The sequence below is a fragment of the Pan paniscus genome, chromosome 5 (assembly GCF_029289425.2).
Source record: "Pan paniscus chromosome 5, NHGRI_mPanPan1-v2.0_pri, whole genome shotgun sequence".
In the NCBI taxonomy this organism is placed as follows: Eukaryota; Metazoa; Chordata; class Mammalia; order Primates; family Hominidae; genus Pan; species Pan paniscus.
This window is the reverse complement of record NC_073254.2, coordinates 24,734,514-24,745,056: the sequence shown is the minus strand read 5'-3', so window position 1 is coordinate 24,745,056 and position 10,543 is coordinate 24,734,514.

The window sequence follows — 10,543 nt, the reverse complement described above, 5'->3', positions numbered from 1 at the left end:
AACTGGGGTAAAGATCACTCTTGCTATGCTTTAGCAAAGAGACTAGTGGCACTGCTCTCCTGCTCTAGTGATCTGTGGAACTTCAAACTTGAGAGAGACGATTTAGGGTATCTGGCACAGAAGAAATTTCTAAGCAGCAAAGCATTAAGATGTGGCCTGGCTGCTACAAAAACCTACGCTCATCTGCATAAACAGAGAAATGGTCTGAAACTGGAAGTTATATTTAAAAGGGAAGTAGAGCATAAAAGTTTGGAAAATTTACAGCCTGACCCTGTGGCAGAAAAGAAAAACCCATTTTCTGGGGAGGAATTCAAGCCAGCTGCAGAAGTTTGCATAAGAGGAGCCAAATGATAATAGCCAAGACAATTGGGAAAATGACTCCACGGCATTTGAGTGACCTTCGCAGCAGCCCCGCCCATCACAGTCCTGGAAACCTAGGAGGGAAGAATGGTTTCCTGAGCCAGGCCCAGGGCCCTGCTGCTCTGTGCAGCCTTGGGACATGGCACCCTGCATCGCAGCCACTCCAACTCTAGCCATGGCTAAAAGGGACCAAGGTACAGCTCAGGCCATTGCTTCAGAGGACGCAAGCCCCAAGCCTTGGCAGCTTCCATGTGTGTTAAGCCTGTAGGTGTGCAGAGGGCAACAGCTGAGGCTTGGGAGCCTCTGTCTAGATTTCAGAGGATGTGTGGAAATGCCTGGATGTCCAGGCAGAAGTCTGCTACAGGGGTGGAGCCCTTATAGAGAACTTCTGCTAGGGCAGCGCTAAGGGGAAATGTGGGGTTGGAACCCCACACAGACTCCCCACTGGGGCACTGCCTAGTGGAGCTTGGAGAAGAAGGCTACCATCCTCCAGATCCCAGAAAGGTAGATTCACTGGCCGCTTGCACCACATGCCTGGGAAAGTTGCAGGCACTCAATGCCAGCTTTTGAGAGCAACCATGAGAGCTGGAGCCATGCAGAACCACCACAGGGGCTGAGCTGCCCAAGACTTTAGGAGCCCATCCCTTGCATCAGTGTTGCCTGGATGTAATCATGGAGTCAAAGGAGACTGTTTTGGAGCTTCAAGATTTAATAATCACCCTGCTGAGTTTCAGCCTTCCGTGGGATGTGTAGCCGCTTTGTTTCAGTCAATTTCTCCCTTTTGGAATGGGAGCATTTACTCAATTCCTGTACCCCCATTGTATCTTAGAAATAACTAATTTGTTTTTTAATTTACAGGCCTATAGGTAGAAGGGACTTGCCTTGTCTCAGATGAGATTTTGGACTTGGACTTTTGAGTTAATGCTGGAATGAGTTAAGATTTGGGGGGACTGTTGGAAAGGCATAATTGTATTTTGAAATGTGAGAAGGGGCCAGGTGTGGTGGCTCATGCCTGTAATCCCAGCACTTTGGGAGGCCGAGGCGGCAGGATGATGAGGTCAGGAGATTGAGATCATCCTGGCCAACATGGTGAACCCTGTGTCTACCAAAAATACAACAATTAGCTGAGCATGGTGGCGTGCACCTGTAGTCCCAGCTACCCGGGAGGCTGAGGCAGGAGAATCACTTGAACCTGGGAGGCAGAGGTTGCAGCGAGCTGAGATCGCACCACTGCACTCCAGCCTGGTGACAGAGTGAGACTCTGTCCCCCTGCCCCCCACCCCCCCCAAAAAAAGAAATGTGAGAAGGACATGATATTTTGAAGGGGCCAGGGGTGGAATAATATAGTTTGGGACTCTGTGTCCCCACCCAAATCTCCTGTCAAGTTGTGATCCCCAGTATTGGAGGAGGGGCCTGGTAGGAGGTTACTGAATCACGGGGGTGGTTCCTCATGGTTTAGCACCATCCTCCTCACTGTGCTGTAATAGAGCCCTCCTGAGCTCTGTTGGTTGCAAGTGTGTTGTACTGGCCAGGCACAGTGGCTCACACCTGTAATCCCAGCACCTTGGGAGGCAGAGACAGGCAAATCACAAGGTCAGGAGATTGAGACCATCCTGGCTAACATGGTGAAACCCCATCTCTACTAAAAATACAAAAAATTAGCTGGGCATGGTGGTGGGTGCCTGTAGTCCCAGCTACTTGGGAGGCTGAGACAGGAGAATGGATGGCAAGAACCTGGGAGGCAGAGCTTGCAGTGAGCTGAGATCACGCCACTGTACTCCAGCCTGGGCGACAGAGCAAGACTCCATCTCAAAAAAAAAAAAAAAAAAAAGACAGTGTGTTTTACCTCACCCACCCCTCCCGCCAGCCAAGTGAAGATGTGCTTGCTTCCTCTTCACCTTCTGCTATGATGGTAAGTTTCCTGAGGCCTCCCCAAAAGCAGAAGCCTATATAGTGTGCAGAAGTGTAAGTCAATTAAACCTTTTTTAAATAAATTACCCAGTCTCAGGTAGTTCTTTATAGCAGTGTGAGAATGGACTAATACACTTGGCCAGGGTATTTCAAATTATTTACTCACTTATCATCTAGTTGTTATATTTTAGGGGACTCCTATGGGCAAAGAATTGTTAGACCTCTAAGCAGAGGCAGTGATGGGATGACTTTATAAAAAGTAGAATTATAAAGCTCTAGCTCTAGTTCACAATTAGTAGTTCTTTTTTTTTTTTTTTTGCTCTTGTGGCCCAGCTGGAGTGCAATGGCTTGATCTTGGCTCACTGCAACCTCCACCTCCCGGGTTCAAGCAATTCTCCTGCCTCAGCTTCCCAAGTAGCTGGGATTACAGGCACCCGCCACCACTCCTGGCTAATTTTTGTATTTTTAGTAGAGACAGGGTTTCACCATGTTGGCCAGGCTGGTCTCAAACTCCTGACCTCAGTTGATCCACCTGCCTTGGTCTCTCAAAGTGCTGGGATTACAGGCGCGAGCCACCGTGCCCGGCCATCGCAATTAGTAGTTCTAAACATTCTCCAGTATCAGTAGGTGGTTCTGGGATTAGAAAATACAAGATTGAAAATTACTAATACTTTGTGCTAGAAATGTCAACTATGAAATTAATTTGGCTGGTATTAAAAACATTGATGCTAATTGTAGGCTCAGTAGGCACAATAAGTTATATTAGCACAAGCTATACTATTGTGTAATTATTATTTACTTATAATGTCATTATCCTATCAATTTGCCAGAATTTTGTCTGTTCGGCAATTATTTTTTTCCTATTGTTCATCCCTAATGATATAGAAGCTGAACAGTAAACACAATGATGTGTTTCAGTGGCATAAATAACTGATGAGGTGAAAAAAATAAAACAACCTTCTATCATTTAGAATGGTGGTTTTTGTGTTCTAGACTTTAAAAATGTTACAAACAGCAACTTTGAAAGGCCACAAACAGAATTTTATAATTATAGGGTTTTGAAACTGTGTTTGGAGAATAGTTGCTCGCACCATGGGAGTGCCCAGTGACATTGCTAGTTTTGAGCATTCTGAGACTCCAACAGTGTGGCAGATTCTTTTGTTCAGATGTGTATGGACTTGAAGGCGCACATAAACTATTTTTCTAGAAGGGGCTAAAGTTTTCAACCATAAAGTACAGGGAGTAGTGGTTTCTCTTTCATGATTTTTATATCTATGAAGGGTAAAATTAAAAGGAACCTTAAAGATTGCCAATCTCTAATCTGGCATTTCTGAAATTTGATAACTATTTAATAAGTATCAAATACACTTTTTTTTTTTTTTTGAGATGGAATCTCGCCGTGTCACCCAGGCTGGAGTGCAGTGGCACGATCTCAGCTCACTGCAACCTGTCCCTCCCAGGTTCAACAAATTCTCATGCGTTAGCCTCCCGAGTAGCTGGGATTACAGGCACGTGCCACCATGATGGCTAATTTTTGTATTTTTAGTAGAGATGGTGTTTCACCATGTTGGGCAGGCTGGTCTCGAACTCCTGACCTCAAGTGATCCACTTGTCTCAGCCTCCCCAAATGCTGGGATTACAGGCATGAGCCACCACGCACAGCCTCAAATACATTTTGGTAGTAGAGTTCTGAAAGTAAATGGTTTTATTTTCATGGCAATAAATAGATAACAAAATAATTTATAAAACTATTTCTATGATTTCCTACATGCAAAGCTCCATCTACTTACCTACTATCTACCTATTGAATTGGATTTAAAGTCAGCTCTCACTTTTTGATGCAGAATGGATTGTCCATCCACTCTTCCATATGCAGGCTCTGCTGGGGCAGGGTGACATGTGTCTGTAATCCCACCTACTCCAGAGGCTGAGGTGGGAGGATTGCTTGAGCCCAGGAGTTTGAGGCTATAGTGGAGCCATGATTTTGCCACTGCTCTGCAGCCTGGGTGACAGAGCAAGACTTTGTCTCTTAAAAAATAAAATAAAATAAATAAAATAAAAAGCAGTCCCTATTCTTTATTCCTTTGCCTCCACTAAGTCAGTGAGGGTTTCAACTCCAACAGTAGTACTCAAGGTTGGGTTCAGAAAGGTTGCCTGCTGGGGTTTCATTATAAAACTGCCTCTCTGAATAGGGCTGCCATAGATAAATATGGAATACATTCTTTTTGCAAGATGGGGAAAAAAGCATTTATTTGAAAAATGGAGATCTATTTATTATCTATTATTTATACCTACCTCAAAGTTAATAGAATATTTTATTTCTTAAGTCTATCAGATTTATATTTACACATATATTACATATGTATGTAAACTTAAGGCAAAGTTTCATTAAGGAGCTTGGGAATTCCTTTTTAAATTTTAAATGCAGTAAAATTTATTTATTAAAACTTGTTGCTTAAATTGCTTAAACAATACATCACTCTTACCAAACCTGAAAATCAAGTCATCCCTACCTTACTGAGCTAAGTACTAAGAATTGCATTTAAAAAAGATACTGTTTTTTTTCTAATGGGACAAAGATCTTCTTTGGTTGAGGGAAAACGAATGATTAGAGATAGAAGGCCTCTTTTATTAGGTTGAGCAAACTCTGTATAAGAGTCAAGTTGAAAAATGCCTCATGGTACTGTCACAGTCAAATAGAAATGTATGTTATAAAAGGTCCCCCAAAAGTCTTCTGGTAATGACTGCAAGTTCCCCACTGCATTCTTAGAAACAGGTTCCTGAAACAGTGAACTTCCATGGGATAGAAGCTAAAATGGTCCATAAAATAAAGTGTCTAAATATATAGCTTAAAAATTTGACATACTATTTTAAAAATCTACATTGAGCTTCAGACCGTGGCTTCTAACCCATGAATTTCATGTTTAGAAGCTGAAGGAGAAAGGAGAGTTTTAAGATTTTTATGTTTTAAAGACTGAATTATGGTTTCTTTTTTAAAATCTTAAAATGTCATACAAATTATAAGAAGTACAAGGGCATATTATGATGCCAGTTAATTTATATTTGGCAGTAGTACTATTCTTTGTAATATTAGTACATTTATTAAACTCCCTCTTTAATAAAGAAATTCTTCATATTCTAATTATTCCTTTAAAAGATATATCTGAAAATGGGTATATTTGTTCTTTTTTCTTTCATCTTGTTATTTTGGTGGGTATATTCATTCTTTAAGTTAATAAAGATAGTGAGTGGCAGAAAATTGGACAAACTCTTTACAAAAAATTTTGAAAATTCTAAAACAGACCTAAGCGACATGCCAAACCATGTTTTTTATATTTTTTTCTTGTTGCCCAGGCTGGAGTACAATGGTGCGATCTTGGCTCACTGCAACCTCCGCCTCCCGGCTTCAAGCAGTTCTCCTGTCTCAGCCTCCTAAGTAGCTGGGATTACAGGTGCCTGCCACTGTGCCTGGCTAATTTTTGGTATTTTTAGTAGAGATGGGGTTTCACCATGTTGGCCAGGCTGGTCTCAAACTCCTGACCTCAGGTGATCTGCTCGCCTCGGCCTCCCAAAGTGCTGGGATTACAGGCATAAGCCACTGCGCCTGACCCAAACCATGCTTTTTAATTAAGACCAATAGAGGTGGAAATAAATTGAAATATACTATACACACACTCTTCCTTTTGATGAACTCGTATTTTTTACTGTTACATGTTTTATCTTCTCACCACCCAAGAATGTACATCGTTAACTTACTTCATCAGGCCTCTCCTTATTTAAATTGCCTTTCTTTCCAAAGTTACCTAACTCCATTGTGTGCCTGGTGAAAAATACCACGCACCAAACGCCTCCCTTCCTCAGGAAGGGGTGGGTGGGAGGAAGGGCCATGATTTCCTCATGAACCGTCTTCCTAGATCCCCACAGCAGCTTGTTCCTCTGTTACCTCGTTTATAATTATTGCTTATCTTGTACTGAGTTATTTCTGTGTCTGTCTGTCTGGCAGTGTTCTGTTGAAATGAGCTTAAGTAAGTAGGCTTTGGGGTGCGTGTGTGTGTGTGTGTGTGTGTACATATATGGTTGCACCTGTGTTTAGGGGCATCACAGGCTCCTGCCTCTTCTGGAAGAATGGCTTTCAGTGTCCTGGGTCACCTCCTGAAAGTTGACAGCAACTCGTCTCATCTTCACAATGTATTGGCGAATCCTTGGGTCCATTGATCCTGGAGAGCTAGAGAGGCAAGCCCCTGAAATCGAGACTTCTGCTTTCGCTTAGAACAAATTGGCATTGGGATTAGACCATATTCCTCTTCATATACACTGTTCGGCAAGAGCTCCATCCCTTTAGGCATTCTGATCTTACCTGGATTTCTTAAATCTAATTTAGATCAGGGTGTGAGTAGGTAAGAGTGTTTAAAGGAGAGGCCCTTGGGGCTTCCAGAAAGTTTCTTTTCCTGGAATGTCAACCTGATGCTTCCTGGTTTCTTGAACGGAGCCTGCTTTTCACTGGGCGGGGGCCGGGGGCAGTGTGTTGGGGTGCAGAGTGCAGGCTCCACTTCTAGGCTCAGCACTGACCAGTGGTGTAACCTTGTTGTCTAACTTCTGTGTCTCAGTTTCCTCACGTGAAATGTGGGTATAATAATGGTATCTGCCTTACAGGGGTGTCTTAAGGATTAAATGAGTTAATACGTGTAAAATGTTTAAAACCATGAGTGACATCTTGGAAACCTGTGATTTTAATCTAGTGTCATATATTACTATATGGCCCTTTTCTTTACTTTTTTTTTTTTTTTTTTGAGTCGAGGTTTTGCTCTGTTGCCCAGGCTAGAGTGCAGTGGCACGATCACAGCTCACTGTAACCTTGAACTCTTGGGGTCAAGCAATCCTCCTGCCTCAGTCTTGCAAGGAGCTGGGACTACAGGTAGGCACCACCATGCCCTGCTATTTTTTTTTATTTTTTGTAGAGACGAGGTCTCACTATGTTGCCCAGGCTGGTCTTGAACTCCCGAGCTCAAGCAGTCTCCTGCTTTCGCCTCCCAAAGTACTGGGATTACAGACGTGAGCCATTGCACCCAGCCCTATATGGCCTTTTTACTTTCAAAGTCTTTTGAGTTTTCCTTTAAATTCTGAGATTAGTCAAATACTATAAATGACTCAAACCCCTGTGTTTCTCAGAAAAGAGGGTACTAATCAGCCATGAGCTGAGAATGAAGCATCCCTGGATACCTCTGGGATTGAGGATACTGGAGTCCTCAACCTGTTCTAATTTGTGTTCCTATAAAAACACAAACAAATAAGTTTCCACTTCCCTTGTCCCCAAAAGCCATTATTCAGCCTTATTTTGCCTTAGAGAAGTGCCTTCAGAGAAAAACTGAAATGCTGTGGCAACAGCTCATAAACTAAAATCCTTCTTAAATAGTCCAAAGTCAATACTCAAAAAGGTGAGACAAGTGTTATTTATATTCTCATGCACCTTTCTTAGTTGAGTAGTTTGAACAGGAAAAAATATATTTGTATAGATACATGCATGCATATATGTTTACACACACACACACACACCTTTAAAAGGGTAAAGTCAATGAGACAATTAGAAGGTGTAAGAAAACAAAATCCCAAGAATAGGTGAACATCACATAGCAACACATGTGAGTAGAGGAAGAAGCTCATTTTGCTACTTTGACAACTTACCAAAACGTTTTATCTTTTGTAAATTCAAAAGCGGACTCACTATGAAAGACTGTGAGTGCCTCTGTTTAACAACCTCACTTTTCAGGTGCTGGGCTACGGGCAGCGAGGCCTGTGAAGGCTCTCAGCTGGCTAGGAGCATCCTGTTAAAGGACTGGAGAACAGGCAAAGTCTGGGTAAGGGCAAGGACAGCTGCCACTCTATGTGGGACCAGAAGACCTGAATCTGTTGTTAGCTGATTTTTTGATCGTGGGCCATTCCAACAGCCTTTCTCTGTGCCTCAGTTTATTCCTTGTAAAATGAAGGCATTGGGTAAATGATCTGAAATGTCCTTTTTACATCTGAGATAGAAATAGGGGAGGAAAGAAAGTTCTACTACATAGACCTTGGCCAAATCCTACAGGGTGAGATAATTGCGTGCATCTTCTCTATGCTGAGAGATTGTTCGGTCAAGTGGGAGAATGACTGAATAAGCCAAGCTATCATTTTTATTTTTACCCTTCAGGGTAGCTGTTGGACGTTTCGTATGGGTAAAGGTTTTATCCCAGTGATCCATTTAGTTATGTATTTGCTTCCTTTAGACTTTCTGATTTTTTCTTCATTAGCAATGGATAATAAAGTATTGCTCACATTTCAAATTGTATGTGTCCTTTCATCACACACACACACACACACACTATGAAAAGTACCAAAAATGAACCTAGAGATAGAGGGTGACTTTGTTTTTCAGTAAAATTGTTTAAATGCATAATAAAAGGAGACTTCATATAGTATTTTCTGAACTCATCTGCTCTGTTCCTATAGGAGACTACACAGTCCCCTTACTTCCATTGTTCAGATATTGAAGCTGAAAAGCAAGTTGAAGGATGAAGTTGTCAGTAAATGATAAATAATTAACTCATGGTGACACTCTGCTTCTCGCCTCTTAATGGCTATTATTGTTGCAGGAGGGGCTCATTACTTCCTAGGTGTGGTTTCCCTACCAGGGCCAGATCAGTTTATCAGAGACCAAATAAGCACATGTGATATAATTAGAGATGTGTGATGAGCACAGTACCTACTCTTCCCATTTAAAAGAAAAATACTCACTTTTCCTTGGCAGCCACACCTTCTAATTACTTGCAAATATTTAAGACTCATTATCTTCAAAGTTTGGAGAAAGACAGAAAAAGAGGGGGAAAAAGCCCCGATAGTGGAGACTGCAAGGATCAAAGGCCCTGGCTTGCCAGCCGCTGCGCTGTGCTGTCTTCAGGGCAACACTAAAGCCCCACCGCAGAGAGGATGAGTTGACAGCTATTAGGCAATCCAGGTGGCCCAGTGAGCAGGAGGTTGTGTTCAGTCCCATCGCCCAAGACTCGCCCATTCACCAAGCTCCTTTGAAGCACTGTGTTGAGCAAGAGGAGGTGGTGGTGGTGGTGGTGGTGGAGGAGGGATGGATGGAGTTTTCCAGAACTGGAGTGGTTAAACACTGCCACCTCTCTTTCTGTGGCAATCCCTGTGCCAGCTCGCCTTGGTGTAGGCTTGAAACTATTGTCTTTACCTTTGAACCGCCCCATTTCTCCCTGTGAGTCCATTTAGAAGGTCCTCGCTACAGGGTATCACGCCTGCTGAGAAATTTTACTACCATGCCTGGCAAGTCACCCAGGGTTTACATATCTGTTTAAGCACTTTATGTAAATTCTGCAAGCAATATGAGCTACCTACTCCCTCCCTGTTGAGTGCTCAGCCAGTGAGACACAGATCAAGACTCTAAAAAGGGATAGTGTCTGAACACGCATGATGAGAAATCCCTTAAGCATGAGCTCAGTGAATGTCAGTGTGCCATCTCCATATGACATCAGAATTTTGGTTTTAAGATGAGATTGACGTGATGTGCCGAGTCGCCTGTCAACTCTTTCTCAGATGCACAGTCGAGCTGCTGAGACATCAGTATTTTTTCTTTCTTCTGCTTTTTCTTGTCCCTACATCTTGAAAGGTTATATTCTTAAGAAGAGGAGCTTTCTACAGTCTTGGGGATATATACATGAATAAGCAAACATTTTTGTTCCGTATCCCTGGATGCTACCCTAAGGGTATATATTTACATTCCCTTAACGGAGTTTGGCCTTTGGACGTGGAGACTATGCAAGTTCCTTTGGCCCATTCAGCTGTTGAAAATCCTTCTGGAAGTTTCAGGAATGTATTAAGAATACCTCAGATGAAGAAAGAATATACTCTGGTCTGGAGTCAATTCACAGCTGCAGTGTTTCTTTTCTTTTTGTTTCTTCGTTCCTCTTCCCTCTCTTCCTCTCTGCCACCCTTCCTTCCTCCCTCCGTCTCTCCCTCTCTTCCTCCCTTCCTTTCAGCACTACCAATATCATGCATCTTTGGCTACTTGTAAACTATTTAAGGAATTATTTTCTCAGTCTTTCAAATAAATTATTTTGATTACTCTTTCCACTTTATATTCTTTAGGGAGAATAATAAAAATGAGAAGACCTCAGACACTTTTGAATTAAGTTAGAGAAATATTTCCAAGTAGTTTTCTCCATCACAAGAATTTTAGGGTTTGGGGTTGTCCTGGACAAGTGGCCACTTTGCCACTTAATGTTGC